Source organism: Ambystoma mexicanum, chromosome 13, assembly GCF_040938575.1.
Source record: "Ambystoma mexicanum isolate Mex_15411 chromosome 13, UKY_AmexF1_1, whole genome shotgun sequence".
Taxonomy (NCBI): Eukaryota; Metazoa; Chordata; class Amphibia; order Caudata; family Ambystomatidae; genus Ambystoma; species Ambystoma mexicanum.
Window position 1 is genome coordinate 534,515,706 of NC_090938.1, and position 22,082 is coordinate 534,537,787.

Below are 22,082 nucleotides of genomic sequence, written 5' to 3' on the forward strand. Positions count from 1 at the left end.
GGGAGTAGCTCTGCTAAGAATTTGTCCTGATTTGCATTCGGTGGTGTAAATTCCCATGATTGTGATTGGTTGTTCTGCGATATGTCCCCGTATGAGGTATCTGCCCGCTGGGTCCTTTTTAACTGTAGGATTGGACAGAGGAAACTTGTCACTTAATAGGACCGCCACCCCCCGGTTCTTCTCGCCACTAGAGGCGAAGAAGCCCTGCTTAAAGCACTTAAATTTAATACGGTGCTCGTCGGCTGGCAAGAGGTGGGTTTCCTGAAGGATTACTATATCCCCATTTAGTGACGCCAACCTGTTCTCCACCGATTTGCGCTTCCTTGGGGAATTAAGACCCTGGACATTCCAGGTCAGGAGACGAATCTCCCTAGTGTTGTCCGAGCCTGTTGATTACGGAAGCGTGGCTTATGCTGTACAGACTGGTTGTACAGGGGCTGCGAGGGTCTGGGATCTTCCCATGTGTGAGTAAGGGTGTGCTGCAATTACTGATGTCTATAAATGAAACTATAACCATTAACTGGGGCTCCTGAGGAAATGAACAGATCTTCGGGCCAAAAACTCCTCCCCCCCCCCCCAAAACTGTGAAAATGAGACCATAAAGCTCATTCGAGGGATCACTGGCTGACCCCGTCGGCGGAAGTTGCACCCCGCCCGGGAGGAAAGCGAGATTGCAGGGTCGCAGAGCGACAGGCTCAGGGGTCGTGTAGCAAGTATGTGCCTGAGGGTATATGCGGGTGACCCCCTGAGTGCCGGGCGCTGACCTGCTACCCCACGGGTGAGATGGGGAACGCTGGAGAGCAACTGGAGAGTGCATGATACCGGTGAACTCTGGGTGGAGTATGACATAAACCAGACAAACTGACTTCCGGCGGGAAGGTGAGGTCTGCCGATCAGTCCACATTATGCTGCTTCCGGGGGCCTTGAGGCCTGCGACGCCCGCCGGCACGTGACCAGCGACTGGGTGCTGGCGAGCCTGATTGAGATTGAGAGCGAGTGGCAGGATCAGAGTCCTTGTCCGCGGTTCTTATTCCCAGAAATTGACCCGCCTCCTTAGGGTTACGGATTTGCCTGAGTGTTCCTTCTCACTCAAAGCACAGGGATGTGGGGTGACCCCAACGGTTTTGTATTTTCTTTTCTTGCAGCCACTCCGTTAGGTTGCGAAGGGCTCACCTTTTCTGAAGGATAATGCTCGCGAGGTCTTGAAACAGCGTAATGTTAGCACCTCTGAAGGTAATTTGCTTCGAGGACCTGGCCTCTCTCATTATCTCCTCCTTGACCCTGAAAAAGTGAATCCGGGCGAGGACATCTGGAGGGGACGATGAAGCTTGCCTTGGCGCTGTGTAATGGACTCTGCGGGGCGCTGTCTGGAAATGTTATTATAAACCTCAGCAGGTCTTTGACGAAGCTCTCTAGTTCAGCATTGGTGATTGAGATGGGGATTCCTCGAATGCAGATATTGTTGCGAGGGGAGCAGTTTTCGCTGTCCTCTTGTTTAGATATCGAGTGCGTCGCATCTGGTTTCCAGGGTTACTATTCTGCTTAAGCCACACTCTAACTCGAATGTGTTATCACACAGGCCGTTCTCCACTTCCTCCACCCTTCTGTCCAGAGAGGCGATTATTTTTTTTTAGTGACCTCCTCAGTGCCCTTTTGAATCTGTTTGGTAAGGGCTAGTAGAAGATCTTTCAGATCTGTTTTGGTGGCGAAGTGCTCAGCCTGCGAGGCTGGAACTGGACATCATTGTCGCGATGTCTGCTTGTTTTGCTGTTTTACCGCTCTTTGACATGTTCCTGCTGAGTGTTATTTCGCCTGCTGATCACCACCAAAATACCAATACGGGTTCTGCAGATTATGCCCTATGCTGGGGGAGTTTGGCGAGCTCCACCAGGCCGCCGCGAGCGCCAGGAGCAAGCACAGTGCGTTTTTATGTGCCACCCGGAGTCGTGATGATCTTTGCCGCACTGGTAGATGGATCCTGGGTGGCTAGATTCTGCAGCTGGGTTGAGAAGTGATAGGAGGACCCAACAGTGCTGCGTTCCCCGGCTGCCGCTCTAGGTGCTCAGACAAGGGCCGATGGAACCGGGGCAGTGCCGCAGAGCCGCGTATGGAGAAGGCTTGGATGAAGGTGAGGCTGCGCTTAGCTTACTGGAGGCGGTGTTGGTCTGTCCGAGTGTGCGCGCAGCCATGTAAGCACCAGCCCAGGGGGTCCCGAGAGTGAAGCAGAGTGTGTAGATGAACCTGCCACTAAATCGAGGAGTTACTATTGGTAGCCAGTGCACTTGCAGGAAGGGTAGTTGCTTAGGTGCCGGAGCTCCCCCTGACGTGTTTCTAGGCTTGGGGCTCTCCGGATAACCCCCGGCCTCAGCTTCGAGCCCCGAGTCCCCTGATGCGGCGCGTGGGGGGCTCTTGGCTGATACAGCTAGGTCCGGTTGGAGCAGGAGTGACGGGGCCGCCTCAGGAATCGGGAGGACCTCCCGCCGGGAACAGCGCTCGGCTCTCAGGGTCGGCGTCCCCCTGGAGCAGCGCGCGGCGAATAGAGGGGCACCGCCTCCGCGTCTGGCTCGGAAGGGTTGAGGTTAGCTGCAATAAAGTCTGGCACTCCTTATAGTGCAGGCGGGGGACACTGTGGTGTAGATCGGGGGCCGTCAGGGCAGGATCCGGCTCTCTCTTGGTGCTGGTTGCGGAGGCGGGCTGAGCTGCGCCCACGGGCACTCTTCCCGGAGCCGATGAAGAAATGACAGGCTGAGTTCGCGAGGGGCCCCTGTTCTATGAGTTGATGAAATGCCTCCGGGCCAGGGGTGCCGCACCCTCGAGCGAACTCGGGACCGTGTGCTGGATTCTAACACGCAGCTTCATCCTCGGTACGGCCGGATGCCGCGGGAAGTCCTCCGCTTGCTGAAGTCATGGCCGGGCTGGTGTGAAGGCCCCGGGCGCCGAGGCTTGCAGGCCCCCCCGCCCCCCCGGTGACTCTCATGGGAATGCGCGCTGTTGTGGCTTAGTGGGGGTCGGGTCTGAGGTCTCCCCCCGGCACCTGGATCACCGGATAAGCTGGATAGCGAGAACAGAGGGGCGCCCCTCCCCCAGCGAGGCCGCGGTCACCACGGGCACCTGATCGCTATTTTGGATCACACAAGGCAGGTCCGACGGGAGAGTATAGGGCTCTCACAACTTCAGGGCTGCTCCAAACTGCTGTCAACCCCACTCAACAGCGGCAGTGGGTATTCATGGTGCCATTGGTCCGAGGGACGGCTCGGCAACAGCCTTGGTCCGTGGGGAATTCTCTCCAACGACGGGGCCGTCCAGGAGCACTCAAGGAGCCATGCCACACGGTCGGCTCCCGGCCACGCCCCCTTCGAGCAGAATCTGTTTTGTATTTAGAGTTTAGTATGTCATTGTGAGTAAATGTAATAATCATTCCATGTGTTACAAAAATTATATTGTAAAATGGTTTTGCATAAATAATTGGTTACTGTCTGGCACTGAATTGTTGACTGTGTATTTGTGCAGAAGTAGGAATGCAGAGTGTGATGAGATTTTATTTTTCAATTTGTTATTAAGTAGATCTTGGTTTGTACATTATACTATACACATGAGTAATCACAATGAAAATAATCATGTTTCATTACATTACAAACCTTTCATTACAAAATAAAGGGATCATAAAAGTAGTTAATGTCAATACTTTTGAACTTGTTTATGAATAAGTTGTGTCCAAACATCTTGCTCCTTATTTTTAGAACATCAATTTAATCCAAGTTTCCAAATATTGCCAAAATATTGATGTCCAGCTTAACTTCTCCAGCATGGGGTCTGACATGTATTTACAAATATTCCCCATTGTCAGGCTGAGAATCCTCTGTAAAAGAAAAAAACACTTTCACTTTTAAACTATTTCTCTTCTAAACCAATCACTGTCCTCTGGGTCATACTGCTGTCATCCAATGACAGTCCTCTCCCTCAGCCCCGCCTCTGGCAGCTATCTTCGGATTTGACTGTACACTTCAGTGTTGGAGTCCTCGAGTTGCTCTATGGGCTATTTTGTATGTTTTTTCGGATCCATGTTTTTATAACGACGACAAAAATAACTACATACTTTTTCAATAGCGCTTTAATAACGAAAAAAATTACATTTTGTTATTTTTTTTTATTTGAGGGGTTCCCCCACAAGGCCCTAGTTTCTACAGCTTTTTTACCCCCCCCCCAGCTACCTCTACCCCTTTTAATCCTTTACCCCATACCACATATATACTTTTACAAAAAAGTGACTTTTTTTGTCGTTATTCAGGTGTCACTGAAAAAGTTTGTCATTATTTATTTTTCATTATTGACCCTGCATACCGTTTTTTCACAGAAAATTTACATTTTTGTTTACACCAGAGCCTGTGTGCTCTTTCCGCATGGACAGGCAACAGGGCCCCGTTGTCGGTGAAGTTTTGTGCCCCTCAAGGGCGAAGATTCATCAAAGTTTCTGGATGGCCATCTTGGGCCTACTTCGCACCCTCTGACCGTGACGGAGGAGAAAAGGGAGAGCAAGACCCTCTTGAGACCCTGCACCAAATATGGGCTACGGAACGTCTTTGTGGAGGACAAACATCTACAATGTCTTTACTGCCTGCAACCGGACCACAACGAGGATGGGTGCGAGATATGCCTAGGCTTTTCAAAGACAAAGAATGACATGCGTAGCAGGCTGGCGTCATGGCTCAATTCGAGCAAGGCCTCTGCCCCGTCCTCCGAGCAGGGTCATGCCTCGCCCATGAGTGAACGGTCCGAAAAAGCGTCTCCCTCTGGGAAGAGGTTGAAGTCCTTTGAGGTCTTCCATCTGTGGGGGTCCAAGATGAGGCCAAGAACCACATGTACAATTACACCGGTTTCGCCGCTGATGTGGGTCCCAGGATGGACAGGCCGTGATCACCATTTCCGCCCGCCTCCATAGTCAGCCTGCCATCGAGCTCCCCTCAAAGAGGAAGTCGTCCAGCCCGGGCATGTTATGGGAGAATTCAGAAAACCCTAGGCCGGAGGAAGAGAAGGCCACGCTGCCCAAGCAGGTTCAACCGGTGCAGCCAAAGTCATTGTCCACCACTTCGACATCTGCTGTGATGACCTGCTATGACAGCCATGGCCGCCGTAGGTGCAGATCCAATGAGGGTGGCACCTACGGCGCAGGGGGTAACCCTGCTTCCAAGGTGCGACACGGCCACCAAGGCAGCAGCGAAGGCTGCAAGCACCCGCGGTGGGGGGGGGGGAGTTTAGTGGGGAGAAGTCACTGGTCCAGATCCGGTTCAAAGCCCCCAGGGAGGAAAAGGGTGAGGGGGCGAGGAGGCCTCAAAACAGCCCTCCAGGGTTTGCGTTCAACCAATGGACATCTCATCAACGGACGACGACGACCAAGAGTCCGTCCATATAGTTCACGAGCACGACGGCAGCACAAGGCCTAGCGCTCCATCGTTCCCTCCACACCCGAGGGATATATCCATGGACATCCTGTCGACTCTCCACACCCTAGTGACAGAGATCCAGCAGAGGTTGCCCCCAGCTTCTGATCAGCCTCTGCGTAAGAAGAGAAAGCGTCATCCGACACCTCCACTTCAGCCTTCTGTTGGGCCCCGATTTCACCAGTGGACCCGGATACGCACACGGACACTGGTATGATATGATGTGGCATTTATAACGCGCCTGTACGCAAGTGTTTCTAGGCACGACAAGACAAGGAGGGGGAAACAAAACAAGTACAAAATAACGATCTTACTAGGCCTTGTGTCGTTCAGATCGTGCAAGTGCTGGGAAGAGGGAAGGGGAGAAGTGCCAGGGGGAGGGGAAAAGGGAAGTGCAGTTAACTCACAAGCACAGCCATCGGGTGGCTCATAAGTGCAGAGAGAAGGGACTGTAGGGTTGCAGATACAGACCCTTAATTGCTGGGGGTCCCGGAGGCAGTGCATGGGCATCTGGACATGCAGGAGCCTGGGCCCGAGCTCAGAGGGTGAACAGTGCGCGGAGCAGTCTGGTGCATCTGGGGAGAGTAAGAGAGAAAGCAGAAGCGAAAAGGAAGGTCTTGCGTTGCTTCCGGAGGTGGTTCTACTCAAGTTTGAGAAAGGTAAGGAGGCTTTTCCAGAGGGAGGCCCCAGCCAAGGAGATGGATCTGCCCCAAACTCTCTGCTTGGAGAAGCGTCTGACCCTCAGAGTTGGTGGTGGATGAGCGGAGAGCTCGAGAAGGAAGATGTTTTGGAAGAGAAAGTTAGAGGATGAGCGGTCCCAGAAAGCCTTGTGGATGATGGAGAGGGTCTTGAAGTTGATCCTTGCAGCCACAGGCAGCCAGTGAATAGATTTCAGAGCTGGAGAGATACGATCCCTGGTCTTGAGGCCAAAGACAAGTCTTGCAGTCCTGTTCTGGAAACATTTTATATGTTGGTACAGAGACGGCCATGGAAACCAACGAAGATGAGGACTTTGTCCCGGCAGACAATGAATCGCTACACCTGGACGACCCTCATAGTCTCTCCACCAGACGAGGTGGGATCATTCCTCTCGATCTCCAGGGCCTCCAAGCTGTTCCAGCTGGTGCCCGAGGAAACCAAGAAAGAGGGCTTCTTGTATCAGTGACGAGAGTCCAATAGGACGACGATCATGGCAGTACTCCTTTTGGACATTTGGGAGGAAGGCCTCGCCCTCATGAAGAACCCATGAACGGCTCCAACCAAACGAGATGGGTTGGAGAAGAAATGCAGGGTGCTGGACTCCTTGAGGTGTCAATTGTCGCCAGACTCTGTAGTGTCGGCTGCCGCAATGGAATATTTGATTAACCCGGCTTCATCATCATCAGTTCCCCCTAGACATTGAGGGGAATTAGATGGACACCATGGGGAAAGAGTCATTTACACAGCAGCATCCACGATCAAAGCAGATAATGCTCTGGCTATCTTGGCCCGATATGACCGTGAGCTTTGGTACAAGCTGGGCCCGATCCTGAAATTCCTCCCAGACGACGACAACATTGAAGCTCTTGCCCTCTTTCAGGAAGGGGCGGTGTCGTCGGACCAGGCCATTACAGTGGCAGAGGACATCGCCAACACAGGTTTCCAGCAGATGGGAAACTGAGTCTGCTTTCCTCAGCGGGGAGGGTGAAGGCCACAAACATTCGTCAGGACGTTCATGCAAAGGTGCTGGACATGCCCTTTGACAGCAAAAATCTATTTGGGAAGGCGGTCGACGAATCCCTTCAAGCCATAAAGACGGAGACGACATGTTCCTTTGGCACTCTCAGTAGCATTGCTCATCTTTTCGCTCCTCCAGGGGAAAATCAAGCAGATCATCCAAGGGATTCTCCACATCATACAGGCAACATCCCCGATCCTCCACGCAGGAAGCCTACAGGGGTACCTCCCAGGCCTGCTGTAGCAGAGGTCAGCCTCACTGTTGTCCGCAGGGTGCCGGTGCCCAAGCAAGCCTAAACCGGCCAAGATGTGGGGCCCTGTAAGGAACTGATGGTGGCAACAGTAAAGACAGGCACAAGTGATCACAGTTCAAGGGTGTTTATTAAACTGTATACAGGTTGGTAAAACACCTAATCTAAACGTAAATCCAAGATGGGAGCAGGTGTCGACCATCAAATGAAAAATAAGGCAGTCCTAGTGGCGTGTCAAATAAAAAGCCCCTTACTAAAAAAGATTGCCAATCCTTACAACTAATTCAAAAAGGGGGTGGGATAGTTTTCAAGAAAAGAAAGCAATATTCACAAATAATATGTCGGGATGCCGTAACCTCAGTCTCCCTTTGCCATGTTTTGAGCACGGGATAAGGTGGGAGCTCTGAGCACAGCACACATTCAAGCTTTCCCCAGCCCAAGACAAAAGTTAAGGTTTCAACTTCTCAGAAGCCTCGACGGCCAAGTCTCTTCAACAAGTCTCTTGCGTTCAAGGGTCAGTAAAATAACAAACAAATGAAAGTTCCTTCTTGTACTTTCAGATGATTGGTTTTTACCCTTAAATCTCCCCTCTTCCGGGGTCATATCCACCAATAGTTTCTCATGAGGTCTGGACCTTAGGTGGTTCAGTCTCCCATTTACGAGGGTCTGGTAGGTTTATAAACCAAAACAAAAGTTCCATCTCTTTATTTGGGTGTTAGTTTTCCACCCCTTGGCCCCCCTCTTCTGGGCGCAGACCCTTCTCGATTCTCAGCCTCCCTCCATGGGTTCACTATGGCTTTTTAGGGTGATGGTCTTTCATCCTTGGGTCCCCCTCTTCTGTGCCCAGACCCTTCTCGAATCTCAATGTCTTTTTAAACAGTTCCAGTGGACATCCTTCTCCTGGGTTCACCTTTGTCAACACACTGTTTCTTGGCACTTAAGACTTTGCCCACTCTTCGTCAGCATCCCTCTGCCGGGTTCACTCTTGCCAACGTTGCATTCACATTTGCTTTCAATGTCTGCCGGATTCACTTCCCTGACTTTCTCTACAATTTTTAGGTCAAAGGCTTTCGACTGTACAGGGATTTTGCTAGACCTCCTGTACGACCACTTGACATGACTTGGCGACTCTCCTGTGGCCTTCTGGTATTCGTAATTTCTTCAATATGGGATAAAACAGGGTTTCTCGAGACAGCACACACGTGGTGCCGGTCCCCTCTGCAGCTGGTCTTCCTATAACGATTTTTCTGTTTTTTGAACTTCTCTCAATTTGCCACTTTGCGACTTTCCTTCAACGCAGCCCGGTTTTTATCGGTTCTCCTTTCGACTCACCGGCTGTGATGGACCGCTTGGCTTTCCTTCTATCTCGAGCCAAGGATGGTACCACGGTAGCAGGAGTCTCGCTCGCTCCGGCTCATCAGCATAGGCATGTCCCGTGTACTGTGTAGCTATTGTTCTCGGGCTTAAGTTTTCTTTCTTGAACGATTTGCAGGATTGGGCTGGAAAGGGCAAGGTCACTTCTCTCCTTTGCACCCTCTCGATTCTCGCTGGCTTTCTCCTTCTCTTAAACTGCCAGGCTTGATTAGCTGTCTTCTTGTGCGGTCAAGTGTTGTAGGGAATTATAGCCTTCGTCCTATAGAGGGTAGGTTATTTCAGAAGGGTGGGTTATCGAATTGAGTAGGAGGGTTTTTGGGAACTGTAATTGTTGATCACATTCGACTGGGAGTTCGGAAATTGGCAATCAGAGGGACGGGATTGGTAAGGTTTGTGGGGCAAAAAGGAATAGCTGGGATCGTGAAATAAACAAGGGGGATTGTGGGAATGGTAGTGTTTTATTTGAGCAAGTTGGGAGTGCAGGAAATAATAATCAGATTGACGAGAAAGAAGGTGACTGGGAGTATTTGTTAAGAATGATCATAGGTGTGTGGAGAAGAATGTTGGGGCAGGACGCAGAAAAAGACCTGGTGTAGATGATCTTCGGGTGCAAGTGGGTTGGAGATCTTGGCGGATTGGTTCTGTACGGAGGGGTCCTTGGCACTGGGTAGGAGAGATTTAATGGGAGGAGGCGAGGCAGATGTATGGTAGCCTAAAAAGGCCTCAGGGATTTCGTTCTCCTCTCCTTTCCCTCAGTATAATACTGCGGCTCACCTGGGGCATTTCCCCGAGCATAACTCCGGGTTCCCTTACCCTGTTGATTCTCTTCTGACTGTCTAGCCTTGGGGTTGGGGTCTGAGAATGTCAGCCCTTCACAGGCTAGGCCACGTGAATAAGGGCTTCCTGAGGTCTGCTTGGGAGAATACCCTCAGTTTTCTCACAGGCCCCCACTACTGTACCCGGTGGGAGGCTGACTGACGAGGTTAGTCAGCAAGTGGAAAAAGATCACCACTGACAGATGGGTGCTGGACGCTCTCGCCCAGGGACACACCTTGGAGTTCCAACGCAGGTACCCATGTATTCCACTGGTTCTCCGTCAGGAGCAGCACATCGATCAGCTCCTGGAAGAAGTGAGAGCCATGTTGGGGAAAGGGGCGATGAAGCTGGTTCCCTCAAAGGCTCCGGGGCTCCGGAGTCTATTCCAGATGCTTTCTGATAAGAAAGAAGACAGAAGGTTGGAGAACCATCCTGGACCTGCGCCGTCTCAACAAGTATCTGTCCCAAAAATTCAGGATGGTCTCATTGCAGCACATTCTTGGCCAACTGGAGAAAGGGGATTTCTTGACGTCGTTGGACGTAAAGGACATGTACTTCCATGTCCCCATCCACAGGAAACATCGAAAGTTCCTACAGTTCGTGGTACAATGCCAACACTACAAGTTCAAGGCCCTACCATTCGGCTTGAAATTGGCCCCAAGGGTGTTTTCAAAATGCCTGGCCCCAGTGGCGGCCCATCTGCACCTGCAGGGCATACACTTATAGCCGTGCCTGGAAGATTGGCTGATATGTGCCCATTCTTGGGAACTGGCCAATGAGCACACGAAGGAGACCGTCCGACTGCTGACGAAGCTGGGTTTCTCCATAAACTATCCAAAGTCCTGCTTAACGCCATCATAGAACGCGCTGTTCCTCTGCACCAGACACAACACAGTGGCTTGCCTGGCGTCACCCATTCAAGGGAAGTTTTAGCGACTTTCGTCTCTGAAGACAGCCACGGTGCAGGCCATCAAGTCATTGCTGGACATGTCGTCGTCCTGCATCTACCTCATTCTTCTCTGCAGGTTGCAGATGCGACCCCAACAGGAATTCTTGGATGCACATTGGATACAAGTGTCCGGGAGCTTTGCGGACGAGATCCCTCTCAACGAGGAGTTCTGCCGGGTGATAAAGTGGAGGGGGTGTGCTCCCACCTCCCCCAGGGGATGGGATTTCAAACCCCTCCATACCAGTAGACAGTCACCACAGACGCCTCTCTGGAAGGCTGGGGGCCTCAAACCGGAAGTCTACACCTCAGAGGTCTATGGCTTCCAGAGGAGAAGGATCTGCACATCAGCATCCTGGACCTACAGGCAGTGTTCTGGGCTCTCAAGTCTTTCCTACTGTCTCTGAAGGGCAAGGTGGTTTGGATCTTCACGGACAACACCACCACCGTGTTCTACATCAGGAAGCAAGGGGGCACTCGATCCCCAGCACTCTCCAAGGAAGCTCAAGACTTGTGGCGCTGGACCATTGTCTCCTTGTCCCTTTCCACCTGGCAGGCATCAAGAACACCATTGCATACTACCTCAGCAAGCAACTGCACTCCTGCCACTAGTGGGAACTTCGTCGGGATCAGGTGGACTGCCTGTTTGTCAAATTGGACAGACCCCCGATCAAGCTTTTTTCCACAGTCGCAAACTACAAATGCCAGAGGTTTCCAGCACATTCAACCAACCGAGGTGCTTGCGGGATGCATTCTCCTTACTTTGGGAAGGTCTGTTTCTGTAAGCTTCCCCCTCCACCCCCGTTTCCTCTCCTGCTACGTGTCATCAACAGGCTCAGACAGTGTTGTTGCAAGATAATACCTATCGCCCAGCGTGGCAGAGGCAGATTTGGTATCTGGACCTACTCAGCCTGTCCGCGTCGCCTCCAGCCAAATTGATGGTACTTCCGGATCTTCTCACCAGAGAGGGAGGCGCAATCCTTCATTACGACCCAGGATCACTGAACCTGAGGGCATGGCTCCTGCAACCTTAGAGTTTGGAGGTTATGAGTTGCCAGCGGACTGCAGGGAAGCCCTCACCAGAGCCAGGGCATCGTCGACTCGTTCTACGGCCAGAAGTGGAAGCGTTTTGCTATGTGGTGCCGGTTGCAGAAGATTACCCCTCTGACTGTCACGGCTCCACAGATTCTTCCATACTTGCTGTCCTTGGCAAAAGCTGGGCTGGCTCACACATCCATCAAGGTACACCAGGAGGCCATCTCACACTTCACCAGATCCCTGGGAAGATCCTCGCTGAAGATCCTCGCTGTGGTCCCACAGACTTGACAAGGAGTTCCTCAAGGGGCTTTTCCGACTTTCCCACTAGTGAAGACTTGGGCCCCGGCATGGGAACTCAACGTGGTTCTGATGAGGCTCATGGAGGCACCTTCCAAACCTATGCATCAAGCCCCACTCAAGTGTGCCTTGTGGAAAACGGCTTTCCTTGTGGCTGTCACCTCTTCCAGACATGTGGATGAGATCCAGGCCCTAACCTGCAAGCAAACCTTATCTGACTTTGCACGAAACGAGAGTGGTACTGCGTACACTCCCCTCTTTCATGCCGAAGCTTTCCTTGGAATTCCACCTCAACGAGCACTTGATGTTGCCTGTTTTCTTCCCAAAACCTCTGTCGCTGGCAGAGAGGGCCTTGCATTCGCTGGACGTTGCTCGTCCCTTGAAGTTCTACGTAACGTGCACAAAGAGTTTTCTGAAGACTTCTTAATTGTTTGAGAACTTTGGTCCTGTGAACCATGGGAAGGCCTTGTCCAAGGCTTCCATTTCAACGTGGCTCTCCGCCTTCATCATGCACTGTAATCGGCTGGCGAACCGGCTTCTGCCTGGCTTTCCAAGAGCCCATTCCACCAGAGTGATTGCTGCAAAAAAGGCTTTCCTTTCTGGTGCGCCCCTGCTTGACATCTGCAGGGCTGCAATATGGAGGTCCACGCATATCTTCACAAAGTTCTACTGCGTTTACAAGAAGGAGTCCAGAGTCGGCCAGGCAGTGCTATGCAACCTGTTACATTGAGGTGAGTCTGTTCCAGGGGTAAGTGTTAATTGCTTCTGTTGAGCCTTGCCACCTCACGTGGTCGTTTAATGTTGTACTGCTGTGAATTCATTATTCATGAGCATGTGAATCCATGCCAGACCCCATGCGGGAGAAGGAACAAGTTATTTATCTGTTATTGTCCTGGATTCACATGCTCATGAATAACGAATCCACAGCAGTACAACATTACACAACCACGGGGGGTGGCAAGGCTCATGAACCGTCCCTCCGACTGTTCTTGGTCATACTGCCACTTCATGTGCTTACCAAATCTGAAGATGGCTGCCAGAGGCGGGGCTTAGGGAGAGGACTGTCATTGGATGGGGCTGGGTATGACCCAGAGGACAGTGATTGGTTTAGAGGAGAAATGCAGTTTTAAAGTGAAACAGTTTCTTCTTTTACCGAGGATTCCCAGCCTGACGACGGGGAATATCCATGAGCATGTGGATCCATGCCAGACCCATGCTGGAGAACAATAGTTACAGGTAAGTAACTTAAACCATATTTTCCCTTCTGTATTCATGTCTGCAGACCATTTTTGGATTCCTTCCTGTTGAGGACACAGTGCCCAAAGTCTCACACTCTACCAAGGGGTGATCAAGATTTTCAGTAATAGTTTTGGTTTATGTAGCCAACCCAACCCATAAGCAACTCAATGTATGTTTCAAATGTTTTTAGTTTACTCAAGCACTTTAACATTTAGATTCTGCCTTTTTACAGCTGAGGAAACAACATGATATATTCCAAAATGTTATCAGAAGGGTAATTGCACTTCAAATAATCAATAGCTTGCTTCAAATTCCTGGAGGGAACAAGGTGAGTAGTGTGAGCCAACTAAGGCTTTAATTTAACATTTGATTAATTCTTTCTAACATTAAATACATCTATTATGTCAAGAAATTCAAGAAGTCTTGTCTGAACCCTCTACCCTCACTGGGATATTTTGAATGCCAACTCTTGTTTTGACATAAGCCAGAGGAAGTTTCTATCAGAGGACCACATTGTTAGAAACAAATGAATCGCTCTGCCTATGCCTATCTGCCAAAGATGTCAGACCCAGTTCAATCCGCACAAATTCAATTGAGGTACTTCCCTGAAGGCCTAAAACCAGCAGTGACCTCCCAAATATTGGTTTAAAGTGCCCAGGTTTCAGGACTATTAAGTAAAGTGGCCACCACCATATGCTTATTAACTTCCATTACTGAAGTACAACCACCAATTGTCTGATCCCAGCCATAATTTGTGTAGTTTAATTCCTAATCTGATCCTGATGGCCCTTTCCACTGGAACTTATTGCTCAAGATCACTCCAAGATTTTTGTAACTATTCAGTAAGGTGCACATCTAGGTATCATTTAAATGTACATGGCTTTCATTTGTTGCTGATGTTCATAACCCTGAATTTGGGATAATGTATCTCTAGTAAAGGGGAAGATGGCTCAGCTCAGGGGCAACTTGCTTGCCTTTGAAGAAAGGCAATGCAGATCAACAAATATTTGAATCCCGGTCCCATGCTTAGAGCCTGCACTGTGGCATAAAGCACGATATAAGAACCCAATTTAGTTATTTTTTTATTTTATTTAGTACCAATGAAGATGGTATTTTGTATTGTATTTGGGGGTGTGGGTACAAGGGGCTTCAGCAGAAAGCAGTTACAAAAGGAGATAAACGGGCAACTGGGCAATGCTGAATCAGATGTGCGTTCAGGAGAAGTTGGTGAGCAAATGACTGGCAGCTTTTGGGGAATATATTGTGCAGAAACGGGGGACGGGACAGACCGCATGACATCAATTTGATAGGACTGCCTATATACATGTTTGAATGTGCCACTTTCATAGATGTTTAGTACTCTGGGAGGGAGGGAAATATAGGAGTAAGTTGCGGCTGTGCTTTCTAGGTGTAGGAGGTTGAGCTTTAATAAGGGTATGAATTAGTTGAATCGTATCATTTTTAACATAAAGGGGAAGGGTATTCCTGTGGAGAGAGGCAAGAAGGGAAATGGAGCTGAAGAGAGAATAGGCATAGGATGGTTATGTGACAGATAAGGGACTGTACTAGAGGAATGAGTGTGAGGAGGAGAGTAATAGGCGATAGTGTGCTAAGTAGAGTGGTGCAAGAGCATGCAGGGATTTGACCACTAGCAGTTGAAAGCCAAATGCTGTGGAGGCAGTGTTTCGAGGACAAATGCAAGCTGTGAAGATTGGAGAGGGTATGGGTGACAAAGTTGAGCACATTGCCGAGCGGGAAGGAGGAGTAGAGAGGGGGGTCTAGAAGGAGGCTGGCACAGTAGTCAATGTAAATGATAACCATGATTAGTTTGAGGGTTTTCGTGGAGTTGTAAGTGAGCAAGGGCCAGAATTTCCTGATTATCGGGTTAGGCCGAGTCGAAGTAATAAATCATTGAAGGGTAGGGTCGCTATTTAATAGGATCCACAATGTTTCATCCTTTTGGGGGACGAGGGGAAAGTAATTGGGGCTGAATCGAGATGGACATTTGCATGCAGAGATGTCGAGGGTAAAGGCTGGTATAGAGAAGATTTGCTGTTTTCAGGTAAGTGGTAGAAGAACTGAAAGGAAGAGATGAATTGACAAGATGAATTGTCTAATAGAGGGGGGTGTAAAGGGTGAATAGAAGCGGGGAAAGGATGGAATCTTGGGAGATGTCCATAGGGAGAGTGGTTAGGGTCTGAGCTGCCTATATTCCAAGGGATGGGGAAAAAGACCAAGAGGCAATCCATCCAGGATGTTTTTTAGAATTCCAAGGTCTATGGTCTACAGAAGGGAGAAGTGGTTCACCACGTCAAAGGCAGCTGAAAGGTCGAGTAGGATTAAAATGGATGTTCATTTGCAGTGTTGAGAAAAGGTAAAACGTTTGACGTGCGTGTGGATAATTTCAATAGTTCCAGCTTCGAAATCTAGATTGCAGAGGGTCTTGGAGATTGGTATACAGGAAAGAGGAGATTGTATTAAAGACAATACATGAATTTTGATCAGTGAGGGAGGCAGGGCACTAGCCATTGGCTAGTGATAACAGACTCTTGGCGAGTAAGAAATGGTGTGTGTAGAATTGAGGTGGTGAGTGACTTTTTATGGCTGGCTCATAGCTTGTAATTAAAATGTTTGTCCCCTGTAGGAAGGTGAGAAACAAAGGGGGATTATTAGGGTTCTCAGAGGGGGGCTTTTGATTTGGTAGGACTGTGGCTACTGTGTTGAATCTAGCGAAGCTGCACTTAACTCGCCGGGCAAAATCTTCCCTCATGTGGCCAGGGAAAGGCAGGCGATAGTCCCCTGCACGTGAACTGAAGGTGATCATCTATCAAAGGGAAGAACCCCTTTGGAGTGTGAACATTGCCTTAACTTGTGGAATCGAGAACGTCTCAAAAGGAAGAATCATACCCCTTTGGAGTGTGAACATTGTTGAATTGTGAAAGTGAAGGAAACTCATGGGAAGGGTTGTCCCCTTTGAGAGTGTGGAGTATATTAAAGTGACATTGCCAGAGAAATCTTTGTGGAGGGAAGGACTCTTTTGATTTGGAAATTCTGGCAGACATTCCTTAGTTTCGTTGAGGCAGGGAAACCCCTCCTAAAGTTAGGGATAGGTAAGATTTCCCCAAACCCTCCTTTTTTAAAATGTATTTATTAGTAGAACTCTTTGACCAACACCAAAAATGCCACTGTGTAAGAGTATTTTACTTTGATCCCTTACACTACCTTGAAGCAGGCTGAAAAACAACCATGAGAGAGACAATTTGAAGCAGGAGAGGTAGGAATTGGTGAGGGGTGCTAGTTACTGGATATTCTGGGCAAATGACTTAGCAAAAGAAGAGACGCATAAAAAAGTGGTCGAGATGAGCGCTAGGGGAGTTGGAAGGGCAGAATTCCATTTTGGAGTTTTTTTGTGCCTAATGCTGATGGACCTCTACACTATTTACTGGATTCTTTGGTTTCAGACTCCATTATTCCTGCGAGCCAGGCCTAATCCAAAGCTTAATTGAAAGTGGCTCTATTTGTTTGTTCCCTTCCCTTAAGAGTCCTTATTTCGAAGGGATTGGGTCCTCCGACGTATTCCATATCTATGACAGGTAATGTCCACAGCTGTGCTGCTTCGGAAAATCTTCGGTGTCTGCGTCCTGCGTCGATGACGTCGATGCGCCGTCCCCGAGGACCTCCTCTGACGGCGGACGTCACCCGATGTGATAAGTAGGACGCACAACGCCCGTAGCCTCAGTTCCGTTTTTTCCGCGAACGTGTTTGCTTTGTGAATCTCGGTACGCCTCGACTCTTTGGAGTTTGCTGTATTCTTCTCGGTTCGTTGAACCTGTTCGGGTTTTGTGTAAACATGTTCGTGACGATGTCTACTTCGTCTTCAACCCTGCGTCTGGGCTTCAAGAAATGCGGGGACTGTGGGTCCAAGATGTCGGTCACGGACTCGCACGACACCTGCCTCTGGTGCCTCGGGGAGGCCCATGATACGGATGACTGTGTCGACTGCCAGTCGCTCACGGCCAAGGCCTTGCGAGAGCGCAAGAAGAAGCTGTCGGTAGGTCGGGTGTCTAAGCCCCGGAAGTCGAGGTCTACGGGGCTTTCGACGAATGACTCGAGAGGCGACTCTCTGCGTCCTCGTCACAAGTCCAATGGGTCTCCTTCCAGGAGTCGGTCTCGCCACTCCTCCGCATCTTCGAGGCGTTCCCGGAAGCGCCGGCATCGGTCGCCTTCCCCGTCCTCTTCCGAGGACTCCGCCCATCGGCAGGTCGCTTATCCCACCATGCAAGCGACACCGGAGGAATGGGCTTCCTTCGGGAAGCAGATGTTAGCGATTCTTGAATCGCAGGGCACCGGCCTGTCCACGCCTCCGAGTGGGGTCGGTCGGCACCGGTCGAGAGACACCGCTCGTACGCCTTCGGGCTCGGGGGGTCGGCACGGCTCACGGGAAAGGCTCGGACAAGGGTAGCCGTTCTCGCCATGCCCGTTCCAGGTCCCGGTCCTCGACGCGCTCGAGACCACGTGATCCTGTGCCATCTTCAAGGAAGACGTCGACGCCTGTGGCGCCGAGGGTGCTGATGAATTTCTCTCGAGGCTCTGCCTCCGAGGGGGTCGTCGACGCTGTCGGTGCCTAAGTCGTCGAGAGAGACGCTCGGAACTCTGGCTTCGAGGCCTGTGTCGACGCCGTCGATGCTGGCGGCGCTGCAGCTGACGTCGACTCCGATTCGCTCGACACCGATTCTCTCGATGTCGGCACCATCTCGTTCGGCGCCCTCGACGCCTTTCGAGGCGGTGGTGTCGGAGGGGCCCCGTGGCACGGGGTTAGACCCTAGAAAGGCTCTGGCTAAGGTCAGGCATAGCTTTGGTCCCCAGGTGTCTTCCTCTCACCGCCTGGAGTACATTTCAGAGGGTGATGAAGGCTCTGATGAAGGCATGGTTCTGGTTACGGTACCAGATGAGCTTCTCTCGGGCCATAGCCAGTTTGATGACCTGAGGCAGTTACTGCATGATGCCAGTGGACTGGACACCTCTCCGGAGGTGGACTTTTGTAGGCCGGAGCCTGGCACTCATGCCGATTATTCATACCGGCGCCTTATGTCTCGGGTCACCGAGTACTTGGGATGGTCGGCTCCCCCAAGGGAGTTCGTTCAGGATGATCTCGCGGACATCCTTGATCTTGGTCCCCCCACTGACCCGGTACTGCCATTTCATATGGCTCTGCAGAGAAGGGCGGCGGCGGCTTGGACTGCTCCAGAGAGTCTCCCGGCAGTGGGCAAGTCTTAAATACCGTCCAGCCAGTAGCGACCCCTGCTACTTGTCCAGGCACCCCACTCCGGAGAGTTTGGTGGTGCAGGCGGCTCCGGCCCCGGCAAAGCAGGCATCGTATCCTACCATCCCTCCGGATAGGGACAACAAACGTTTTGACACTCTGTGGAACTGTGTTGCATTAGCGGCTGAACATAGTCCTGAAGGGGACGAACGGGATGGTTTCCTTGCTATGGTTCAGGATGGCAAGGATGCCATGTGTGAGGCCGTTCAGTTGGGTTTGGACATGGCAAATTGTATCAGCCGGTCCATGGCGGCGAGCACCGTGATAAGCAAGTTTGCGTGGTTGCGGAAGTCTGGGTTCGCTCCTGATGTGCAGACCCGGCTCCTCAACATGCCCTTTGACGGTGAACATCTTTTTGGCAGCAAGGCTGACGAAAGCCTTGAGAGGTTGCAGACCTCCAAAGCTGCAGCGAAGTCGTTGGGCGCTGCAGTTCGACAACCTCTGCCTTTTCGTCCTAGGGGTCAACAATGGATGGGAGATTCCTTTCGCTATTAGTCCTCAGTAAAGCAAAAGGAGCTGTCAGTCAAAGAGGCCACCGTAAGAGTGCCAGAGGTGGAAAACAAGGTACTCGAGGTGCCAAGGCCGCTCGGACAGTTGCCTCTTTGCCCTCAGGCAACGCCGCAGCCGCTACCACTCAGTCATGAAGCCAGGTCCCATGGTTCGCCGGTTGGGGGAAGGCTGGCGCAGCATCTTGTAGAGTGGCGTGCCATTACTTCAGATGTGTGGGTTCTGGAGATCATAACCCACGGCTACTGTCTTCCTTTTCGGCAGAGGCCTCGCGACAATACACCTGGGAGCCTCTTTTTGAAGAGTCCGGATCCGCTCCTTGCGCAGGAAATTCAAGCCCTGCTGGAGAAAGGCGCCATAGAACTGGTGCCTGTAGCGGAGAGGAACAAGGGATGGTATTCCCCTTATTTTTTGATTTCGAAGAAAGACAGGGGATTGAGACCCATCATGGACTTGCGCGGTTTGAACAAACTCCTCAGGAAGAACAAGTTCAATATGGTTACTCTCTCTCAAGTCCTCCAGGCCCTTCAACTTCAGGATTGGTTGGCGTCTCTCGACCTCAAGGACGCTTACTTCCATGTGCCGATCCATCCCAAGCACAAGAAGTACCTGAGGTTCGCGGTTGGCGACTCGCACTTTCAGTTTCGGGTCCTGCCGTTCGGATTGACCTCCGCCCTGAGGGTTTTTACCAAGCTCATGGTGGTGGTGGCAGCGCATCTCAGGAAAGGGGGGATTCACGTCTACCCCTACCTGGACGATTGGTTGATCAGGGGGAGCTCTCCCGAGCAAGTCCTGGATCATCTGTCGGTCACCTGCCACTCCCTTCACAAGCTGGGCTTCTCCCTCAATTTAAAGAAGTCCCATTTGACGCCAGCACAGCGGCTCCAGTACATCGGAGTAGTGCTCGACACATCCCTGGGGATGTGTTTTCCTCCCCAAGTGAGGTCTCTTCACATTCAGTAGATGGTGCACAAGTTTCAGCTTTGCCAGACTCTCCCAGCGTCCGAGTTCTTGAGACTGCTCGGCCTCATGGCATCCTGCATTCTTCTGGTGCCAAAGGCCAGGTTGTGGATGAGATCTTTGCAATGGGCACTCAAGCTCCAGTGGTCTCAGTCCTCCGGCAGGTTGTCAGACCCTGTTCAGGTGCCGCCCTCGGTCGCCCAGGACCTTCTGTGGTGGGCCGTCGAAGGCAATCTGATGAAGGGGGCCCCATTTTGGCTGCCCTGGCCGGAGGTGACGATCGTGACGGACGCATCCCTTATGGGATGGGGAGCTCATGCCAACGAGTTGACAGTCAGCGGTCGTTGGTCTCCGTCGGAGTCCAGACTCCATATCAATCTGTTGGAGCTGAGGGCCATCCGGCTAGCTCTGAAACCTTTTCTGCCGACTGTGCGAGGAAAGAGTGTCCTGATTCTAACGGACAACACGGTGGCCATACACTACCTCAACAAAAAGGGGGGGGAAGGGTCACTTCCTCTGTGCAGGGAGGCGATGCAGCTTGAGTTCTGGGCCATACAGCAGGAAGTTTCGATCTCGGCTGTTTATCTGGTCGGAGATGACAACGAGACGACTGACGCTCTGAGCAGGCAGAGCGCAATCTCTCACGAGTGGGAGCTGGCTCAGGAGATTCTCCTGGAGATCTTCGCCCTTTGGGGGACCCCTCAAGTGGATCTCTTCGCCTCCAGTGTCAACCGGAAGTGCGAAAGGTTCTGCTCGCGGGAATTTCTTCCAAAAGGAGCCTTAGGAGACGCGTTCGTGGTGGAGTGGTCATTTCCACTGCTGTACGCGTTTCCTCCAGTCCCCGTCATCCCGCAAGTACTGCGGAGGTTACAGAGGTTCGGTTCCCGGATGATCCTCATTGATCCGGCGTGGGCCCGGAGGATGTGGTACCCGGACCTTCTCGACTTGTCCATCTGCCCTCCACGTCGTCTTCCCTACCGAGAAGATCTGCTCTCACGGGAGAGGGGGTCAGTTTCTCCATCCAGAGGTCAGATCCCTCAACCTTCACGCTTGGCTTCTGAAAGGTTGAGGTATAAGGATTGGGACCTCCCTGAAGACGTGATGGAGGTGTTGCTCTCGGCCAGGCGGCCGGCAACAAAGTCTCTGTACCGTTGCCATTGGAGAAAGTTCTGCGACTGGTGCAGAGTTAAGAATGTGGATCTTTTTGAGTGTGACATTCCCATGGTTCTGTCTTGTTTGCTTTCCTTGGCCCACAGGGGCTTGCAAGTGGGGACCATTAAAGTTTACCTGGCAGCGCTGTCCATATTTAAGCGCTCCTCTGAAGAATGTTCCTATTTTAAGATTCCTTTAATTTCTCAGTTTTTGAAAGGGCTCACTAATGTGTTCCCTCCGTCACCTTTTCTGGTGCCCGGTTGGGATTTGAACCTTTTTCTTAAGTTTCTTATGGGTGCTCCGTTTGAACCTTTGCATTCTTACCCTTTGAGACTGTTAACTCTGAAAACGGTGTTTTTGGTTGCGGTTACTTCCGCTCGCAGAATGAGTGAGTTACAGGCACTTTCAGTTAAGCCACCCTTCACTGTGTTTCATAAGGACAGGGTTGTCCTTAGAGTTCGTCCTTCCTTTCTTCCAAAGGTGGTTTCGGAATTTCATTTGAGCCAGAAGGTTTTTCTTCCGGCGTTCTATCCTCCTCCACATCCTGGTAAGGAAGAGGAGAGGCTCCATAGGCTTGATCCTAGGAGAGCGTTGAGCTTTTATATTTCGCGCATGTCCCGGGTCAGAGTGGACGATCAACTTTTCATTGGTTACGCTGGAAAACATTTGGGACAAGCTGTGACGAAACAGACTTTGTCTCTTTGGATTATTTTAGATATCTCCATTCAACCAGGGGAGTGGCTGCGTCTACTGCCCTGCAGAGGGGTGTTCCTATTCGTCACATCTTTGATGCAGCCACCTGGGCTTCAGTACATACTTTTGTACGTCACTACTCCCTCGATTCCATCCGAGGGCAGGATCTGGCCTTTGGCAAGGCAGTCCTTTATTCCGCAATTTGATTGGGCATGCTAAATTTGTGTTCTAAATTCTTTTCCCACCGCCTTGCTTGGTACTGCTTTGGGAGTCTGTCATAGATATGGAATACGTCGGAGGACCCAATCCCCTCGAAGACCAAGTTACTTTCT

The 22,082-nt window shown here is 51.0% G+C and overlaps 1 protein-coding gene across 5 annotated transcripts in view; it reads left to right on the top strand.

Annotated features, from left to right (window-relative positions):
- GJC1 (gap junction protein gamma 1) overlaps positions 1 to 22,082 on the top strand; it is a 394,328-nt gene that overhangs the window by 168,530 nt on the left and 203,716 nt on the right. Inside the window, exon 2 of one of the 5 annotated variants that reach the window (XM_069634266.1) lies at positions 13,348 to 13,443. The exons of the other annotated variants lie outside the window; for them this stretch is intronic. The gene's annotated coding sequence lies outside the window, so the exon portion shown is untranslated. The remainder of the gene's footprint in view (positions 1 to 13,347; positions 13,444 to 22,082) is intronic. 5 annotated transcript variants of the gene reach the window in all.